This window comes from Anabrus simplex, chromosome 4, assembly GCF_040414725.1.
Source record: "Anabrus simplex isolate iqAnaSimp1 chromosome 4, ASM4041472v1, whole genome shotgun sequence".
In the NCBI taxonomy this organism is placed as follows: Eukaryota; Metazoa; Arthropoda; class Insecta; order Orthoptera; family Tettigoniidae; genus Anabrus; species Anabrus simplex.
Genome location: NC_090268.1, coordinates 278,070,824 through 278,092,990, shown reverse-complemented (window position 1 = coordinate 278,092,990; position 22,167 = coordinate 278,070,824). Strand labels below are relative to the sequence as shown.

The 22,167-nt window shown below is 39.9% G+C and overlaps 1 protein-coding gene across 1 annotated transcript in view; it reads left to right on the top strand.

Annotated features, from left to right (window-relative positions):
• Nucleotides 1–22,167, top strand: part of Wnt2 (Wnt oncogene analog 2) — a 1,072,327-nt gene that overhangs the window by 237,138 nt on the left and 813,022 nt on the right. The window lies entirely within an intron of this gene.

Genomic DNA, 22,167 nt, shown 5'->3' with positions numbered 1-22,167 from the left:
ACTCAAGCTCACCTTTACCTTAAGAGATTAGAGCGTCGTTGCTCAATAAAATTTACACTTTCAGGCCTCTCTAGGCACAACCTACATTTAACAATAACGTATCAGTTTTTCTTTTCGATGTAAGAAATAATACAAGGGTATTGAGTACCCATTCTACTGGACCTTTATGGAAAGTAACAGGTTCAATTACTGGCCCCAAAAACAAAATGTATTGAGGCGGACACTTGCGCTCCTTGAAATCAAAGATTAAAACTCTACTTGGGCTTGTGGCCCGACGATGTAGAGGCTAACCCCAAACTACTGAGGTGACTAGATGGAGAATTACAATTTACAATATTGAAAACAGTTACAAAATCGTAGTGACATCAAGATTAATTGAAGGGGAATTCGAGAGGGTAACACACTCTCTATCCCCGGTTTTCAGTTTAAATACTTTTGACTTACTTGGACTTTTATATGAGAAGGAAGAAAGTTTACATTTCAGGAAATTGAATGTTACATAGTTAAAGATTGGAAACCTTCCCCTCGAATCAGCTTGCGTAGATAACTACTGAGATAGAAAAATGGTGGCCATTACCTTAGCTGATGTTCTGCCTACCAGTGGATGAGGCTCCGCCTCCTCTCTTAACAAACACGCACGCAATAACAAGACGATCAATAAGACAAGTTAACTCAAAAGGCGTCAGCTTTTATACCCGAGAGGAAGGTTCGAGAAGGCTCTGGACTAAAACTAGACACACCCTCTCATTTTATTGGTAGATGAAACAGGTACAAGGTAAATATAATTGGCTGAAAAATAAATACACAAAATTTCTAATTCGCCAGAATCCAACGTTGCCGGGATGAATAAGAAGTGTTGAATACCTTTAAATATCAAAAACAAAGGAAGTCACTTCAGTTCAGAAAACCTATGAACACAAAATTTCTTTAAATTTCTAGTTGTTCCGCTTTGCACCAGGGTTTTTTTAATGGGGACATATATTGACGAAAGTCCCAACTTCTTGAAATAGCTGTTGTAAACTTTATGTTAGATAGAGTTCTTCAGGGCGCTTCATTTAAATCCGCGGGGTTGAGGTGTACCTCCCGGTAAAATTACCACAATTCCAAAATCCATCCACTGAATAGAATTCAAAAATACGACGAGAAAAAATGATTACGAACTTAAAACTATTTTCCCATAAAATGGCTGAAAACAATGGTATAAACAGAATAAGGGACTGTTTCTGAGGCAAAATTAAACAGTATGTCGATGATGCTTGCTGTCTAAAGAGGTCCAAGTGGAGCTCACCGGCCCCTCATATTGGTACTAATCGCTAGTACAGTAACCCATGCTTTTCCTCATATAGCTGTACTAATCTCCGGTGACGTAGACCTATGGTGTTCCTCACATACGGTTGTCATGTAGTTAAGTACTACTCGCTCCGCTATTGTCCGACTGTTTGGCGCTAGCGTTGTGCTTCTTTATTGACGTTTGCATTGGCTACCTCACATATGAAAGCACGCGAGTGTAAAGTACGTCCTCATACAGTATCACATGATGTCACAATTATCATTATACAGGAGAGCGTCAGAATGTGTGCAACAGATCTTTGTCCCTTTACGATTGTTTCGGGAAAGGGGTTCTATGTCAAAAACGAGTTAATGTTAGCGCAGACTATAGACGAATAAACGTTACTGTTATTTCCCTTACAGCAATCTGTTTATTAAAAGATTACCTTTCTGATGACGATCTTTCTTGGATGGTGAAGAAATAACAGCAGAGAACATCTACGATTTGCTCTGCTAGCGAAGAAAATAATTTTCTATTCCAGCCTCCAATGCGGCAAGTGAAAGAAATATTAGTTTGGCTGGTAACCAAATTAGTGACAAAAGGAGCTCAGTTAACCCAGATAGAGTAATTGACGCTCTCTTGATACATTCCGTACTAAAACAAACAAAACAATAATGGTGAATGTCGCGACGATGTGAAAGACAGTGAAGTTAACATTCTGTGCCTACTAACATGAACATTTACTTAAAATATTTGCATTGTGTCTAACATTTTATAGTCAGACACTCTTCTTTCCTTCCTTCCTTTAAGTCTTAAACCTCATTGATAATGCCCATTAGCGCAGCAGCCCCTGCTAGTCAACCCGCTCAAAGTGGACCGCGATATGACTGATCGTACGACATTTGAATGGGCGTGAGCGAACGAACTGGATGACTTTGCAGACCTCTGTTTACCGTGTTAGGCAGTTTGACAACGTCACTTGTAAGCTCGGTGGTGTATAGAGAGCATTACGTGTAGAGCTGAGTACAACATTGTAACCGTCCAGGCTTCTCCAGCCCTACTAATTTAATATCATTTTTCGCGATATCATTTGATATCAAGTTTATCCGCCATCGGCAATTATTCGTAATTATATATTTATTCAACGTCAATCATTTGTAATCAAGGCCTTTTGGAATCATATTGTATATATGATAACATCGTTTTATTATTTAAACTAGCGAATGTACCCGTGCTTCGCTACGGTATTCTACATTGTATTCGAATATCGAAGTAAATAGTGTACATGCAGTAAATAAGATAGTTTTAAAATTGCATGTCTCTTAGCGTTATCCGAGAAAGAGCATGGGGAGGTCCCCGTACGTTTCCAATGTAAAGTGTTTGTTACGGATTTGTGATATAACGGCAGGCTCACTTGCCTACTGGCATTCACAATCAGGTTGGGAAGTTTACATTATAATTGCAGGCCCCATTGCCTACTATGCGGACAGAATCGATTTGGGGAGTTTTCGTTAAAATGGCAGCCCCCCTTTCCTACCTCCAGACAGATTACAGTTTTTATTATAATGGCAGGCAATTACCCTACTATCACTCGAAATTGAGTTGTGCAGTTATCATTATAATGACAGGCCCCTTTTCCTACTGCCAGCCAGCGTACTGCCAGTCACACCAAGTTGGTGAGTTTCCATCAAAATAGCAGGCCACTATGCCTAATGCCAGTCACATTTTAGATGAGTACATTTCTTTATAATGGCGGGCACCCTTGCCTACTGCCAAACACAATCGGGTAGGGGAGTTTTAAACAAAAATGCATGCTCACTTACCTTCTGCAAGTCAAATCGAGAAGGGAACTATTCATTACAATTGTAGGCCTTCCTTACTAATGACAGTTACACAGGAGTTGGAGAAGGAACCCTTTCCTACTGCCAGTCAAAGTCGGTGTGGGGAGTACTGATTACAATAGCAGACCGACCCTTTCTCGATCGCTAAATCGACATCAGTGAATATATATAGATCGACATACGAAAGTATATGCGTGTTTACAATATTGAAGACCTTCATTTACAGATTAACTGCTACTAAACGTACGTCATATCGACAAAGGATTATACCATAAGACACGCCGGATTTAGTGGCCTAAATGGCTGGTCCAATGATATGTCATCTATTCTTGGGTCAGATTTAGAAACGTGGAACAGGGTAAAGGTTTTGTAAGATCATCTCACATTACATTACTTTTCGGATAATAATGTGACAGCTACATACGTAGCATTTGGCTCACATATGGCTACTGAGTGGGCCAATTTTCGTGAAGAGTTTGATGATTCTGTATTTCATATAAGTAATTGAAAGTATGAATAATGCATGTGAAAATTCCAAATTGACTTAACATCGATTAATAGAGAAAAATCAAACGTAAAAGGGATACAGATACGGCATAAAGTCATAAGACCAAGGTTGTAGATCATTCCAAATTGAACGGAGATTGTGCAATCCGTTACGTGATAGGAATTTCCGAAGGTCTGCACCATCATTAAAATTGCCTGCATATTTCGATATTCTTCGGGGATAAAAAATGAAAAATTTAATGATATAGGATTTTTCATTCGTTACAGGCTAAAACGTATAATTTTGTCAAATTTCAATTATCTTCTTATTCTTCTGGCAGATTATGCCACAATGTGTATTTTGGGCGAGGCGGGTAAAAATTAGGACTTTCAGGAAATCAAAAATTATGGAGATTGTTATTATTACCCCTTAAACGGAAAGCTGTACGAAAATTTCGCCAAAATAGTCAGTGTAGAGGTACACAGTCGTTACGATTTGATTTATATAGATAAGGAATCTGCTCCATGTAAAACACCTTTTGGGCTATGTCCGCTGGACTTAACCTGCAAAAGTGACCATTCATGATATCTCCCTTATTAATCCTCCTGACGAAAAAATGCACATGAAAAAAAAGGTTTAGAGGTGGAATTCCATCAGGTTTGGTCGATTTCCAGTCAGGTTGGTCTTGTTCTGTATATATTGTGGAAGAGTAAAATCACCATTTCGGTTCCTTATAAACCGCCAGTCCATTCCGGAACATGAAATGTTATTTACGTTTAAAACCTACCTTTGGACAGGTGGATGCTAAATATAAATTTTGTTTCGAATGTCTTCAGTAGTTTTCAAGTTGTAAGGAATACGCTTTACACGCACCCGCTCGTGAGTTAAGTCCGATGGGACTTGTACAGAAAAACGGTCCTTTAATGATATCTCCCTTATTGATCCTCGTATCGAAATGATGCACATGAGAAAAAAAGGTTTAGACATTAATTTCTACCAAGGTAGGTAGACTTCCATAAACTTTTGTTGTGTATATTTTTTGGAAGTGCAAAATCACTGTTTCGGTTTCGTATAAACCCCCAGTTAGTTCAGGGATTTAGAAACAATATTTGCCCTGAAACCTATCAAGGACAGGTGTATTCTAAATACGAATCTTGGTGGAAATGCATCCAGTAGTTTCTAGCATTCACGTACATACGGCGTAATTAAGGAAGAAAATAATACAGTTAAGAATGTTGAAACTAATAGAAAATGGATTATAACTGAGGACAGCCGGATAACGACAAATAAATAAATGCCGTGAGTTATGGATATAATAAAGCGCTAACAGAGGAGAAATTTAGGTTCAGTGATTCTTAGGTAAACAAATATGAAGATGACTAATGGTGTTATTACTTAATCTATTCGAGGGCGGTTATAACCTCCAACGATATTCCGCCAATATCCCGCAGATGAGCCGATTGATGCCTCTCTTGCCATCTACCCAAGGAACAACCACGAATTTAAAAGCATGATGAGGAAAATGGCAATACGTTACTTCCCTACTGGCATGCAGTCAGAGACGTTGCCATGGTAACCTGTAGGTTCGTTGTCGGTCTGTCGGTCACTAAATGCAGAGCATGATACCAGCAGAAAATTGTAAATTTCTCCGTCATGTGAAGAGTAAGGTAAATTATGAACATAACGAAAGTTGTTTATAATGAAGAGACGTTTCACGTACGGTAAACGAAGTTTACAGAAAATCAATAGTATAAGAGAAAATAGAGGAAAACCACTGTGGTTTTCCTATAAACACCCCGTCTATTCAAAGATTTTAAAATTATATGCATATCGGAACCTTTCCTGGGATGAGTATACTCTAAATATGAAGTTTGGCTGAGATCTATCCAGCCGTTTCGACGTGATGGTGGGAAAACCACTCTGGTTTTCCTATAAACCCCCCGTCTATTCAAGGATTTTAAAATGATATGCATATCTAAACCTTCCCCGGGATTAGTATACTCTAAATACAATGTTTGGTTGAGATCCATCCAGCCGTTTCGACGTGATGGTGGAAAAACCATTCTGATTTTCCTATAAACCCCCCATATATTCAAATATTTTAAAATGATATGCATATGGAAAACTTCCCCGCGATGAGTATCCTCTAAATATGAAGTTTGGTTGAGATCTATCCAGCCGTTTCGACGTGATGGTGGAAAAACCATTCTGGTTTTCCTATAAACCCCCTGTCTATTCAAGGATTTTAAAATGATATGCATATCAAAACCTTCTCCGGGATGAGTATACCCTAAATATGAAGTTTGGTTGAGATCTATCCAGCCGTTTCGACGTGATGGTGGAACAGACAAACAGACAGACAAACAGAAACAATTTTATTTATATAGATTTTTACACTCGTTCTTCACCCCCTTTCCATCCCCGCCCAAAGGAGTCCTATGAGTGCCTTACACAACAGTATATTTTTTTCCCAGATATTAAGTCTTATTTGTACCTATTTTGGTTGACAGCTATGCCCAAACGTACATGCATAATCTCACTGCTCTAGAATCCTGGAGCTGACGTTGCCATGGTTACGGCAGTTCATTTCTTTATCCGATTCCTAGAGCAGGGGTAGTGTGGTGCCAATATCTCCGTAACGGTTGGTTTTAGGGCCTTAAAACATGGTTTTCGGGCCCGTAGGGCTTACCGAGTTTTGTTCTTTGCGTCAAGAGGATTAAATTGAGCTTTGTCTCGTCCTTATACGACAAATTCGATATTTTGCCTATAATAGTATAAGAGAAAATGGAGGAAAACCGTTTTTCCTATAAAACCCCCGTCTTTTCAAAGATTTTAAAATGATATGCATATCGAAACCTTCCCCGGGGTCAGTATACTCTAAATATGAAGTTTGGTTGAGATCTATCCAGCCGTTTCGACGTGATGGTGGAACAGACAAACAGACAGACAAACAGACAAACAGAAACAATTTTATTTATATAGATAGATTATATTATGTAGGATAAGAATTCATTATATTGTAAATACGGTTAAAATGTTGAGACATAGTTGTTTTCATTTCATCTCATGTTTGTGTATACGGAGGGTTATTCTTGGAGCTTGGGATTTTGCGTGCGTCATGGGTTTATCTTATGACCAAGGCTAGTAAACAGCGACCCGTGCGCGAGGTTTGCAAGCTGGTCAGCTATATCATCGCCACGCCTTCTGGACTTGTCGAGGAAGAAGAGAAGGGGAGTTGATGCTTCGATCTATCGAATCAGATACTTCGTTGTATATGAGTTTTGAGATTGAACTGTTACCAAGAGTGGGGGTGAGCCCGGATATATACTGATTCTCAACACGAGAACGGGACCTTCCAACCTTAGGACCTTACAACCTTACAACCTAACTACGGATACTCCATCACTACTACTTCTACTGTGAACAGCTACTTTGAACGACGTGATTTGATTTTTGAAACAGTGTGTGGTCGCTCCGCGACATAGTTACTTTTGTACAATGTGTTGTCGGTTCGGTTATGTTATCGGATCTACGAGAAACGAAACAAGCTCATAGCTTGTGTGATATTCAGTAAATATTGTGGACGAAGAACTATGTTTAGTTCAAGTCTACGGAATTTTGGTACAAGTCTGTACCGTATAAATAGTATAGCTCAGTTGGATTGAGATTTCTACTAATATGGAAAAATTCATATCTCTGAATTTTCTCCTCATACGACCAAAGCTGATCAGTTTTTACGAGTATAGGGCCAATGTCTAATTTAAAGACTAGGCATATAGGAAGTGCTAGTCCAGATAGCCCGTACCACATCAAAGAAGGAAGGAAGGATGTCCATGGAGCAAAGTCTACATCGAGAAGAAGACAACGAGTAACCACGGAACTCAGATGACTTCTACGGAAGCTGCAATTGGTGAGCTTCAATTAGATAAAGCAAGCAATAGTAAATTCAGTAAATTATAAATTCCTCCACGCTTTAAGGAAACTTTTCCGATTCATCTCATTTTTTGGTATAATAAGTTCATTTGTATTTTATATTGCGTTAATTTTCTTTCTTAAGCGATACTTAATGGTTAATTAGTTAAAATCCTACCCCTGTGATTTAAGTATAAGTCTACATGCTAGTAAATATAAATTTTGGTTTACAGTTTTATTTAAAACTGTAACCATGGCGCCCAAACATTACATAGAGAAATGGGGAACCATGGAATGTTAATTGTTTCTATTTGCGTGGCAATTTGCGGGCAAGCCACAAATAGTTTATTTAATATTCATGTGTCCCAAGATAATAACTTTCATCTCCTCAAGTGTTTTGACGAGAAGGAACAGTTACATGGCAAGAATAACTGCTGATTACTACATTCGGATTGCGACACTGCCGCAAAAAGGATGGCAACAAGTGGGTGTTACCGCCAGGATGTTTGGAGGGCCAATGGAATTGATGTGTCCGGTGAGACAGTGCGGAATAGTCTGCACGACAGAGGAATGATATGGAGGTCTGTGCCAAAAGCCCCACCCCCCTAAATCACAGATTAAGGCAGATTGTGTGTGGTGTGCAACAACTCATAGCCCATGGTATCAGGAACAGTGGAAGCTTGCAGTCTTACCATAAGCTTCCACGCGTACAACAGGAGCATTAGAAACCGGAGTAGATCCGGTGAGAAATGGAATGAGCCCTTCGCTTTGAATCGCTCAGGGGGCTGAGGTTCAGTCATGTTCTGGAGTGGGATCATATTTGTTGGTCTATGTATGCCTCTAATTCATCTCCGGTGTAACATTTTGGGTATGGTATGCACACACAACATACTCCAAGTTGTGGTTACATGATTTTCGGACACTGCGAACGAGGATTTTTCATTAGTGGATAATAATGCTCGTGTCCATCGAGCCAGAGTGGTCTATCAGTACATTGGTACGCATGCCATACAGCGAATTGTGCGGATGGCGTATTCTGCGCAGTGGACATGAAATGTGTTGAACATGCACTGAGCAATTGCCCACTCTTCTAATCCTCCTGCTAACATTCGTTGACTGACTGAAGCTACTACCAAAAAATGGGATAGTCTGCCGTAAAACAAGTTGGATTATTTGGTGCTGGGTATGTCTCACAGCCCGAGATGGCATAATACTGGCTTTGCATTGTCTAGTCCCACAGGAGTTCTTTTAAGTGTCAGTAAACCTACCGACACAAGGCCGACGTATCTCAGCATCTTTAAATGCCACCGCGCTGAGCCAGGATTTAACCTGCTAAGTTTGGGTCAGAAGGCCAGCATCTCAACCGTCTGAGCCACTCAACCGGCCTTTGTATTTTTGATCCGTTTCTTCTTCTTTTTCTTCTTTTTCTACTGCTTTTCCCACACCTGTGGGGTCGCGGGTGCGAACTGTGTCGCACATGAGGATTTGGCCCTGTTTTACGGCCGGATGCCCTTCCTGACGCCAACCCTATATGAAGGGATGTAATCACTATTGCGTGGTTCTGTGGTGGTTATTAGTGTAGTGTGTTGTGTGAATATGAAGAGGAAAGTGTTGGGTCAAACACAAACACCCAGTCCCCGGGCTAGAAGAATTAATCAGAGACGATTAAAATCCCTGACCCGGCCGGGAATCGAACCCGGGACCCTCTGAACCGAAGGCCAGTACGCTGATCGTTCAGCCAACGAGTCGGACTGATGCGTTTCTTCTGCTTTGCATAATTGTCTGCATGTTATTTTTTTTTTATATACGCTTGATAATGTAAAATGAACGCAAAGTAAAATGAATGTGCACTAAGCCGGAATAGGAAAAACTTTGCTTGAGCACTGAAATAGTACTATTGTCGGTATTTTTTCAATATTAACCTGATACTTGATTTTTATGTAGGACGGGGCAAGTAAAGCCCATTGTCGGGTTTGTTTCGCGAATTACAGCATCACTATACTGCGTTCGGCTAATATATCTCGAAACTTGATATTTTAGTTAAGGATAAGACCAATTAGTACCCAAGATATTCTGTGAAACTGATTAGTATTAAAAAGAAGGGATTAAGTAAGCAAGGCTTGAATATAAAGAGAAAAAAACCCGCTATCTTCCTCATTATTAATAATAACAGTAATACTAATAGCTCTCTCCGTGGATTAGTAGTAGAGTGTCACCGTCTGGATTCGAAGAACACAGGTTCAAACTTATCAGAGCTAATAGGATTTTCTAAGGGTTGAAAAGAGTCCACTCGATACTTGATGTCGTACGATGTCGGCATATAAAATATCTCTGGTGACAGTTTGGTGTTTATCCAACAAAAAAGTTATTTAATACACAGTCACAGATCGCCCAAGAGAGATCTGCTTCACTCTGCCATCTTGTAGACTAAAACAGAACTTCCAGATTGCCGCGAAAATAGCCTAGATGGCGTCAGATAAAAGTGCCTGCATACAGTAGCGGAGGCCATACGATAATAATAATAATAATAATAATAATAATAATAATAATAATAATACACAGGTATAAACGAACCTAGCAGAAATAGGTGTCGAAGAGGAAGAGATACAGGAAATAACATTTAGAAAAAATGTTACCGGAATGAGGAATTCATCTGTAAAGCCACGTGAAATCTTCAGCAGAAGAACAAGAAAGAAATCAAGGGCTTCAAAGACTTAAGGCTCTCTGACGAGAGTCTGTGACAGAAAGGAAGACATGTTGTGTAAACGTAGACCATAGATGGCTATATCGATGAATGAATTAATATTTATAATAATAATAAAATATTCCGACCCTCTAGCTGCTTTTATGGTCTGCGAAGACGCCGAATTGCCAGAATTTTGACGCATAGGAGTTCGTTTACGTGCCGATAAATCTGCCCACACGAGGTAGGCAAGGAATCCGCCAACTTGGGCTCAAAATGCATCACTTTTATTGTCTGAGGCATCCTTCAGTGAGTCAGTAAGTCTTGTATGTAATGCTAGAATGACAGACAGTTCTAATAATATTGAAATACGAGTGAGTGTAACGCTTTGATATGCAGTGTTTTGTGTAGCTTAAGAAAGACTCAGTGAATTGAGGCTTCAGAATATTAGGGTCTATACTCTTCTTTACATTCATAAAAGTATACTTGACGTGAAGTACTGTACTTGATGTGATGCTGCACGAATTTATCTTTCATCCTTTCATAAAGATTAGAATAGCCTGCCATTGTAGTGGTAACTAATTTTACTCCCGACGTGCCTGGGAAACCTATACAGAATGATTCCCCTGAGCTCATCTTCAGCAGGAGCCGTACTTCGACGTGTAGTCCATTGAAATAATAATAATAATAATAATAATAATAATAATAATAATAATAATAATAATATCTGCCTCTCTGGTATAGTGGTTAGTGTGATTAGCTGCAACTCCCGGAGGCCTGGGTTCGATTTCCAGCTCTACCACGAAATTTGAAAAGTGGTACGAAGAATGAAACAGGGTACACTCTGCTTCGGGAGGTCAACTGAGTAGACGGGGGTTCCTTTCTCACCTCAGCCATCCTCAGAGTGGATTTTCGTGGTTTTCCCCACTTAGACTCCAGCCAAATGCCGGGATGGTACGTAACCTAAGGCCACGGCCGACTTTTTACCTCTTCCTTGCCTATCCCTTCCAATCCTTCCATCCCCAACGAGGCCTCTGTTCAGCATAGCAGGTCAGACACGGGAGACGTACTGGTTCTCCTCTCCAGTTGAATCCCCGACCAAATGTCTCACGGTCCAGAACATTGCTCTTAAGGCGGTAGAGGTGGGATCCCTCGCTGAGTCCGGAGGATAAACCAACCCTGGACGGTAAATGAATAAAACAAAGTAATATAAAATAGCATATTATTATTATTATTATTATTATTATTATTATTATTATTATTATTATTATTATTATTATTATTATTATTTCGCATGGTTCTTGCTAGCCTTGTGCAGCCGTTGAAAGTAGACCCCCCGATAAGTGTGAGCTGCGTCTGCCATGTAGAGGAAACTGCGTGTTACCATAGTGGTGGGTAGTACTGTGTGTGAATTTCAAAGTTGTTGGGGACAGCGCGGAAATTCAGACCCCAAGTCAAGTCAATGATCGTCAGCGATAAAAGTCCCTCTACTTGGCCGGCAATCGAACCGGGGACCCCTAAGTCCGAAGATCAAGACGGTGATCATTCAGCTATGGAACCGGGCAGCAGCAGCAGCAGCAGCAGCAGCAGCAGCAGCAGGCGGGCTGAGTGGCGCGGACGGTAGAGCACTGGCACTGCCTTCGTGATCTCCAGGCCGTACTGTAGCTCTGATGACGTCACGCTTTGGGTGGGACTTGGAGGCGATACGCATCCGCTCCGCTTGAATTACACACTCGTTTAAATTATTTAAGAAACTATTAATAACACCTTATAAAACCAAAAACTATTCTTAAATATTTGTTAGTTCTGACATACAATGCATATCCTTCCCCGTAACGTTCTATTTCTCGCGTATATCCGTTCGTTTCCGTGAGTACAGGCTAACACTTTGGGACATATTCTTGCGTTTCTATCCATTTTCTAGTCAACTGGAACATTCACATCATACACACTGATAGAAAACAAGCAACCAATTACCAATATAATATGCTACAAATGTAAATTATTTCTGTACCACCAATTCAGTACCTACAAGAAAGGTTACGAGTAAGCTAACCTCCAACAATAACAAAACATTTACTGTCACTGTCATGAAATTCAGTTACTGTTTCAGAAAAGTAGTATTTTAAACAGCAAATAATATCTATGCAATTATTTTCATATTCAGTTTTCATGGAATAACCCTGTTTCATTGCCTGTGACATGAAAATTGATAGGAAAAATCTCAGCAGAGTTATTTCACAATACATTTCTACCTAAAATGGTAAAATGCATAAATTGTACTTAAATATACAGGTACACCGATTTCAAATAATCCGTAAGTCTGATTACATAAAAACATATCTAATGTTACCCATGTTCTTGATATAATGAGAAATTTTAACTCACCATCTGGATGAGACACTATTATTTCCCTCAGAATTTAGTCTTCAGAAAATTGGTTGATGCACACAACTGTTTGATGATTAACTATTAATTTTTCCCTAAGAATAGCCTTCTTCCATAACCTAACTCTTTCTTCATCAGAAGAAAACACAAATACTGGAGTGTACTCTCCTCGTTTATAATTTGCTTTGCAGCCAGGCACACATCAACTCTTAGCATGGTGATTTCTCTCACTGATAACCTTAATACAATTATACACACATCGAGGTTGATAATAAAACCCTGAATGCACTAACTCAATTCATTTTACACTAGGGATATAACATTACACAAATAAACTACAAAATTAAAGCACGGCAGAGCGATATTCTTAACCTATAGCCTCACATGAATACACGCCCACACTACGTTTTCTTCACTAATTGAGGACTTTTCACTTAATAATACAGTCGACAACGCCTCAGTTTGATTTATGTTGGAGTAAACACGCAGCCAACGTTAAAAATTTCAATAAAACAGCGAAGAATTCACATGTAATTCAACTAACTCACGTGCTAACCCCCCCCCCCTAACGATCAGCTGATTGCTTTCCCGCGCTTGCTACAGTATGGCCTGTACTTCACGAAGGCAGTGGCACTGGCTTTCTGAATGCAAGATGGCGAGTTCGAGCCGAGTTCAGTCTGGTGGTATTCGAAGGAGGTCAAATACGCCAGCCTCGTATCAGTGTACTTACAGGCACATAAACGATTGGCCAGGAGAAATATCCGGTACCTTGACGTTTCGGAAAACCGCTAAACTAGTTGGTTGGATATAAAAGCAAACATATAATTTTCATAATTGTCTGTTATAAACAAATAATAAGACTGGTCATACTTTAAAGTCCTTTCATGTTGTCCGTTTTGAGAACTACTCCCGGATGTGTCCAGTCACAGGAAAAATAAAATGAATTAGAGGACTACAAAATGAATAAGAGGTTATACCCTCGTATTCACATTTCTACTGTTTATTGTATGGAGGGGAATTAAACTCATGTTACTATATATTTTTTAGATTAAGGGACGCGCTGACTCAGTGATCTAGCGAACTGATCTCCAAGCCACCGGGCGAGTTAGCCGTGCGCGTAGAGGCGCGAGGCTGTGAGCTTGCATCCGGGAGATAGTAGGTTCGAATCCTACTATCGGCAGTCCTGAAGATGGTTTTCCGTGGTTTCCCATTTTCACACCAGGCAAATGCTGGGGCTGTACCTTAATTAAGGCCACGGCCGCTTCCTTCCAACTCCTAGGCCTTTCCTATCCCATCGTCGCCATAAGACCTATGTGTCGGTGCGACGTAAAGCCCATAGCAAAGAAAAAAAAAAGATCTCCGAGCCGTGTGTTTCCACTTCGATTGAAAGTGGCTTTGGGTGGGATTTTCGATCGCACTTGCGCAGAACACATATTGTTGCGGAAAGGCACCCAAAATCGACTGTACGGTGTTGTTCATTAGGCGTTCGCGTTCGCGCTATGATCACAGTTGCGGGATCAAGTTCCAACTCAAGACTTTTATATTGATGACGATGTTTGTTGTTTAAAGGAGCCTAACAGATAGGCCATCGGCCCGTAGTGGGGCGAAGTTCAACGAAATGAAACGATAATTAAAACTTCAAAATGTATCCACCGACCAAAATCTAAAACAAATGATGATAAAAAAATGACCATAAATCCAAAACAAACAGTGGATCAAATTCACAATGTCCCATGTTCTGAGATGATGCTTGTTGTCCAAAGTGGTCTGAAATCCAGGTCCCCGGCTCCTCATATTTATTGTAATAATCGCTAGTAAAGAAGAACCATGGTGTTCCTCGCATAGTGGGCCCCGTTATTCCCGTTGTGTTCCTCATGTAGTGGAACAAATCACAGGCCACGTATACTCATGGTGTTGCTCACATAGTGGTACTAATCATAGGCAATTTAGACCCGCAGTATTTCACGCATTACAGTACCACCCATAGGTGAATTTCTTATATCAGAATGCTTAAATACACAAAGAAGAAGGAACGGTTGTAGCGAAAAATAAGTACATTCACAGTTACAGACTATCTAAAGCTCCATGTGAGTTCAATTTCACGTGCTCAAAACAAGAAATGAAAGCGTGTGAGAGCTTTGTTCAGTGGCAACAAACAGAGAGCAAAATACTTTAAAATGGCAAAGTGCCTCGAGATATTATTCCAAAAAAGGAAAACGGAAATACAGACAAATAAAGAAACTCAACACATGAGAGTGTAAGAGCAATAAAAGTGGTCGGTAATAAGGGTTCAGTGAAGAATCCGAGTTCGGAAAGGCAGCAGACAAAAAAAAGTGGTGTGAGAACGCGAGGACAGTGGATGTAGCGTGACGGAGAACGAGGTGTCTCTCTCTCTCTTTCTTTCTCTCTCTCTTTCTTTCTCTCTCTCTCTCTTTGTAATATGCGGTACTCGCCTTTTTTACTTGTTGTTCAAGGAAACAAAGGAGATGACGAGCCGACATTGGTCTCAAGCACGTATCGCCTCTCCTCCTCCTCCTACTGTGTCCTCAGGACTATTGTCATGACTTCAGGTCTCGAATAAGAAGAGATTTCTATAAAATCTAAAGTTTTCTGTGGATTATCATGACCAATTATTAGCCAGGACCTGCCGGGCTGAGTGGAACAGACGTTTGAGGCGCTGGCCAGTTCGATCCTGGCTCAGTACAGTGGTATTTGGAGGTTTTCAAATACGTCAGTTTCGTGTCGGTATATTAGCACATAAAATAACACATGAAGGACTAAATTCCGACACCTCGACGTCTCCGAAAACCGTAAAACTAGTTGGTGGAACGTAAATCAAACATTATTATTATTATTATTATTATTATTATTATTATTATTATTATTATTATTATTATTATTATTATTATTATTATTATTATTATTTTACAAGCTAATGGACCACTAAGGATCACGCTACAACTTCATTTCTTTCTCTTCGTGCGGAGTTTTCTCTGCGTCGAATACTCCTTCATACGTTCGCTGGCCTGATTCCGTTGTTCATCTGTCCTGGCTCTTCCGAACTTCCTAGTTCTTCCTGCGGCTTGAACACCTTCCAAATTCTTCAGTGTGTTCCTAAACGTATTCATTTCTAATAGATGGTCTTCCAAGATGCATAACCTTTCCATATCCTTCTTCGTTTCCTTAATCTATTCTGTAGTGGTCTTTTTCTTCTCTCCAGAAGTAATCCAATATATGTTTGGTAAGTCTGTTTGCGTTCATTCTGTATAGATGTCCAAGAAACGGCAGCTTCCTTTTCTTCATGGTCTCTGATATTCTTTCCACCTTCTGGTAAACTTCTTTGTTGCTCCGAAGTTTCCATCCGCTTTCAGTTTGGACAGCTTCCATAATTTTTCTGAGGATTCTTCTTTCAAGGACCTCTAGCTTCTCCAGCTTGTAGTTCATGGACAGGACATTCTGTTTTGACCACGGTGTCGTAATGTTTTAATTTGGAATTCCAGGATAAACACTTCTTATTGTAGATGTTTTTTGTCTAACCGTATCCTCTCTCCATTTTTGAGATCCGATCTTCCACTGCAGCTTTTTCTAGTCCATTCTCATGTATCGTCTCACCAAGGTACTTAAACTTCTTGACCCTTTCTATCCATCCTATCTCTGTTTCCAGGAATTTTGGTCCATCTTTGATGTTTGTTACGAATTTGGTATTTTCTGATAAGATCCTCAGTCCTGTGTGGCTGGCGATTCTTTCCAAGAGGTTAATCTGTATGGTTGCGACCTCTGGACTTTCTGATAGTATAGGAAAGTCGTCAGCAAAAGCCAAGCGTTGATTTTTATCCCTCCTGATTTTCACCCTAGACAGATCGGGATTATTCCTTGATGTTAAAGTTCTGAGTTCCATATTCTCACTATCTTTTCTAGGATACAGTTGAATAGGAGTGGGGATAGTCCATCCCCTTGCCTCACGCCTGTCTTGATTTCAAATGATTGTGAGAGATGCCCGAGGAATTTTACCTTGGAGGTTGTGCCTGTTTAGGGTCTCTTTGATTATATTTGCCAGTTTGGTTTTGAATCCAAATTCCCTAATGATCTTATCCAAAGTCTCTCTGTCCACCGAATCAAAGGTTTTTTTGAAGTCTATAAACGACACCACAGCTTTCTTTGACAAAGTCGGTCTGGATCTCTTCCAGTTGAGCTCTCTCAAATGATCGTTTAGTCATTCGAAATATCCTCGATATTTCTTTCCTCTGTTGGCTGAATTGTTCTGTGTGTTCCTTTCCTCTGGAGCATTTCCATTTTCTCCATTTCTCGGACCTCTCCCTGAGAGCTTCCCCGCACTCTTCATTCCACCATATTTCTCTTTTCCTCCTAGCCTGTCCGAGTGTTTTATTTGCGGCTTTATTGATTCCCGTTCATAGTTCTTGCCAGTTCCCCTTTCTACTGGTCCGGATTTCGTCCCTGAAGTTTCTAATAATGTCTTCAGCGATGTCCATTTTGTTTGCGTTGAATCTCAGTATTTTAGGCAGGTCTCTCTTTTGTCCTATTGGGAGAAAACGGATTTTAATTTCGGAGAGATAGTGGTCTGAATCGAATTCACCGTTTCTAATCACTTTGACGTTCATCACCTCCTTTGAGTTTTTCCTTGTTATCGCTACGTGATCCAATTGTAATTCCCCTAGTTCGGGATTCGGAGATACCCATGTCTTTGATTTTCTCGGGAGTTTCTTAAAGTGTGTTGACATAAGGTTCAACTGAAACGCCTTGCAGAGTCCAATGAGCCTTTCCCCATTCTTGTTTGTCCTCTTATGTGCTGGATATTCCCCTACGATATCTCTGTACTTTCGTTCCTTCCCAATCTGTGCGTTGAAGTCTACCAGCAGGATTTTTACGTTGCTCTTGGGTATCCGGGTGATTTCAGTTTCCAGAAGATCCCAGAAGTAATCAACTTCCTGTGGGTTCTTCTTGATATCTTCGTTGATCGGTGCGTGACAGTTGATGAGTGTACCTCTTATTCTTGCATTTAATAGTTAGTAGAGACAATCTTTCAGATTTTGATGTGAATATTATTATTATTATTATTATTATTATTATTATTATTATTATTATTATTATTATTATTATTTGAAGGAGACTTGGACACGAAAAAATCTCAATGAATTTTACAATTTGCTTTACTTCGCAACGACGCAGATAGGTCTTATGGCGACGATGGATAGGAAAGGCCTAGGAGTTGGCCTTAAAAAAGGTACAGCCCCGGTATTTTCCTGGTGTGGAAATGAGAAACCGCGGAAATTCATCTTTAGGGCTTACCTTATACCTTAATTAACGCCACGGCAGTAAGCAGTGTGGACCATGGTGAACATTTGCAAAAAAAAAAAAAAAAAAAAAGAATGAAGTTCTATGTGGAAAATAGAGAAATAAAAATAATTAATGTAGATCTATAGCTTATGCCTTTGCTGATGAGGCTTAGTGTTTACAGTGTACTATGTCTTCTGGTGTGAGCTAGAACAAATTTGTTACTTTCATTAACCTGTCTCAATCTCAATATGAAAGTGACAAGTATGAGCGATGCTAGTATTGCCATTCCCTTTGCAGTCAGTCCCTGCTATGAATGGTGTGAAAATGTCGCTCATAGGTTCGATTAGTGCATGCATTTCAGTGGGCTTGGCAGACTGATATGTAACAGCAACGTCTGGCTTAGTGAGGAAAGCAACGGGAAACTACCTCACACCTCATTGCCTAGTACGCCTGTTCAGTGACGTCTAGGGCATCTGTGACAACTGATGGCAGAGCTGTTGAGGATCAAGCCAGCCTTCGGGCTGAAAATTAAACATACAGGCCTATACAATCACGGGAGAAAACCAGCTTTTGGGTCGTTAGGCCGTGTGCATTTGCATAGTTTCGCCCAGACGTGCCATCTGGGCTCATCAGTTGGATTGGCATGCCCCTCCGAGACTCTGTAGATTACCATACTGATTTTACTAAGGTAAATTGTTACAAAGGTAAATTTCTAGCAATTCTGAACACGGGTAGTAATACGGAACACCTGTCTGATACGAAAAACTAACTTGAAACATATGTGAAAATTTGCACATTCGTGTATTATTAACGTCTAATGATAAACTGGTAGTAATCACAGACATACTTTTCATTCTGTGCCCGCACAATGCTGTGAGCCCAATCTTACATTCTAAACACTGGATCCATAGTTCTTCCGTAGACTCATCAGAAAACCCGCCGTCACAAAACATACATACAGAACATACATACATACATACATACAGATAAATTCATCGTCTGCACCTTTAATAGAGATAGGGGCATCACTTGAAAATTCATCAGATTCGGTATGTACAATTCTTCTCTTGCTGTCATCTCTTTTAACTTTCCTCTGTCAGATGATGAGGTGGTATTTATCGACTGATGTATCTTCTTGTGCAAATTTTAATGACTCTTTATAATCATAATTAACTTCTACCGTTAACTATGAATGGATTTTTTGTGTTAAGTCTGTTATTATATCACACTGACATTTTTTCTTTAGTACATAGGCCTCTTTGAAGTAACCTTGGTATGGTTATAAAATGTTGTTGAAATATCTTCCTTTAAGTTAAAGCAAAGAAATAATTATGAAATGTGTTTTCTTCGCTGTGCATTTAAGCAGGAAATAATCTATAACTCCATGATGTAAATATATTTTGAAGACAGTGTGGTAATACTGTAGGCGATAAAGTGAAGTTAAAGGCTTCGGACTGGCCAGGAATCGAACCCGGGTACCTCTGAACTGAAGTCGGTACTGGCCATTCATACAAGGAGCCGGACAATATCTGTATATTGCATTCAGTGTGTTAAATAGGAAATAATGGCAAAATTAGTGTAATATATTGGTGGATATAAGTAATCCTCAAATGGATAAACGTAGTAGACGTATTGCACATTACTGTTGTAGACATACTAAATCATGGCGGGCATAAAATTTAAGAAATGATATATATTTTTTTGTCATTCTGTGCGAAGAAAGATTCCTGTCCCTTGTGAATTCATACGTAACACTGAATATCTAATCCACTTCTTCATGAAGACCTGAAATAAGCTGTCGGACCATACACAGGAGAGGTAATTTGTCAGTGCATGAAGTGCGAGAACAATAGCAACTTGATGTATAGCGTTCCGCACCACACGAGTCTAAATTGTGGTTATTCTTTTAATACACACGACTAAGAAACAGTTAAAGTAGCTGCTACGTCGTAACACTGTATGGTATAGTTGATAGGCCTATGTAAGGGATGACCTTTTAAGTAGGTTTATCTTAGGTGTGGCATTATCTTGGATCGATGCTGTTAAAACAGAAGTTCTATTGAATGCATTTTTATCTGGCATACATCCCCTTAATTAAAATGTTTCCGGGCTGAGTAGGTCAGATGGTAGAACGCTAGCCTTCTGAGATCAAGTTGGCCGGTTAAATCCTGGCTCGGTCCGACGGTATTTTTTGAAGGTCATTTACCGGGGTATAAAAGAACTCCTGTGAGACAAAATTTCGGCACCCCAAGGTATCCCAAAACGTTAAAATTAGTTACTTTGATGCAAAAGCAATTACATCATGAATAATAATATTCGTTCGAGTTGACGCCGTTAGGCGACCTGCTCGTATGTGAGGATTGGGTCCTACGTATGATAAAATCTAATGTTGAAGACAGTACAACCACCTAGCCCCTGAGCCATAGGAAGTAACTAATTAAAATTCCCGACTCGACCGGGAATCGAAACCGGGTTCCTATGGCCCCAAGGCCAGCATACTACCCATTTATCCATGCAGCCGGACATTATTAGAATTAAAATCCTTGGACTGACCAAAAATCCAAACCAGGGCCTCCGCTGAGAGACAGGCACGCTACTCGTACACCACGTGACTGCCAGATACAGGACGGAATTTACTATAAAATACTGTTGTGATTGTCAACTGGATCTTCTGGGAAGGTCCGTTTCGTGACGAATTACCTAATCAGGATTCGAACCAGAGGTGGGTAAGTAATCTGAAAAGTCAACGGAGAGACATAGTACACTACTGGCGAGATGAGCTCCGAATCTAAAATGAAGCAGTCCATGAATTGATCATGAGTGTAACAGTTCGCTCACGCACTATACTGCTAGCATTGCAAAGCATAGCGTTTCTGTCTTGGAGGATTCCCTTAAGCGGAGAAGTACACCTTTATGAGTGAGTAAACTATTGTAGTTTCTTTCCTTTATAGAATACTAGCAGAAGTACCCGTTCTTCGTACGGGTTGTCAGAAAGTGGCTTTAGTTAGTCATACTATCGGTGTGTCTGACTTCATTAGATATTTATATCACTGGTGTATTTACTTAAGTACGTAGAAATTATTTGTCATGTTTGGAATTATAGTGTATCTTCTTTTCTTCATGGGTCCCCTAAATATTAGTTCCTAATTAGCGTCAACCTCTAAGATCTTTTGCTACCATGTTTTTCCTTCATTCCCACCTAGATACCTGCTCCCTTCACAAAGCTGCAGGTTTAGTGTAAGTATACTTCCGCTAGATAGTACCACAAATATTAATGTTATTGAATGTACTTGTTTGATCCGATATTTCGTAACTATGAGAAATGATCAAAGAAATGCGGGATGCATAAAATAAACTACTATAATTATCGAGAATTATAACTCCCAGGGCTTCTTACTCATGTCGCACATCATATAGTGAATCTGAGTATAAATGTTGAGAAATTTTTTCAAGTAATGGGCACACCATCTTGACAATTGTGTACAATATATAGGTTGTTTTTATGGTTACAATGATCGTAATAGTGGACCAAAATATCGGCACTAATAACATCAGTGATCCTACTACTCCATGATTTGATAGAAAATAGTTTAAACTATAGGTAGCAGATCCGCAAAATAGTAAAACCAAAGCCAGTACGTAAAAACGGAGTCCCGTCGGCAACCGCTGCTCGCTGTACTACGGAGATCTCCGGGGCTATTATTTTATACTTCACTCCCTTTCCACCCCCGCCCAAAGGAGTGCTATGAGCGTCTTACACAACAGTTTATTTTTTCCAGATAGTAAGTCTCATGTGTAACAATTTTGGTTGGCAGCTATGCCCAAACGTACATGCATAATCTAGCTGCTGTAGAATCCTGGAGCTGACGTTGCCATGGTTACGGCCATTCGTTTCATTATCCGATTCCTAGAGCTGGGGTAGTGTGGTTCCAATATCTCCATAACGGTTGACTTTAGGGCCCTAAAGCACGGTTTTCGGGCCCGAAGGTTTACCAAGTTTTGTTCTTTGCGTCAAGAGGATTAAATTGAGCTTTGTCTCGTCCTTATACGACAAATTCGATATTTTGCCTATATTAGCCTATTATTGTTATATCTACCCCCTCCGTACCCCCCCACCTCGAATTGTTTTGAAAATAAAATACAGCCCATGTTACTCACTGGCAATGTAGCTTTCTATAGGTGAAGAATTTTTTTAAAAATCGGTTCGGTAGTTTTTGAGTCTATCCGTTACAAATAAACATACCAATTTTTCCTCTTTATAATATTAGTATAGATTAGTGGACCCGTGCGT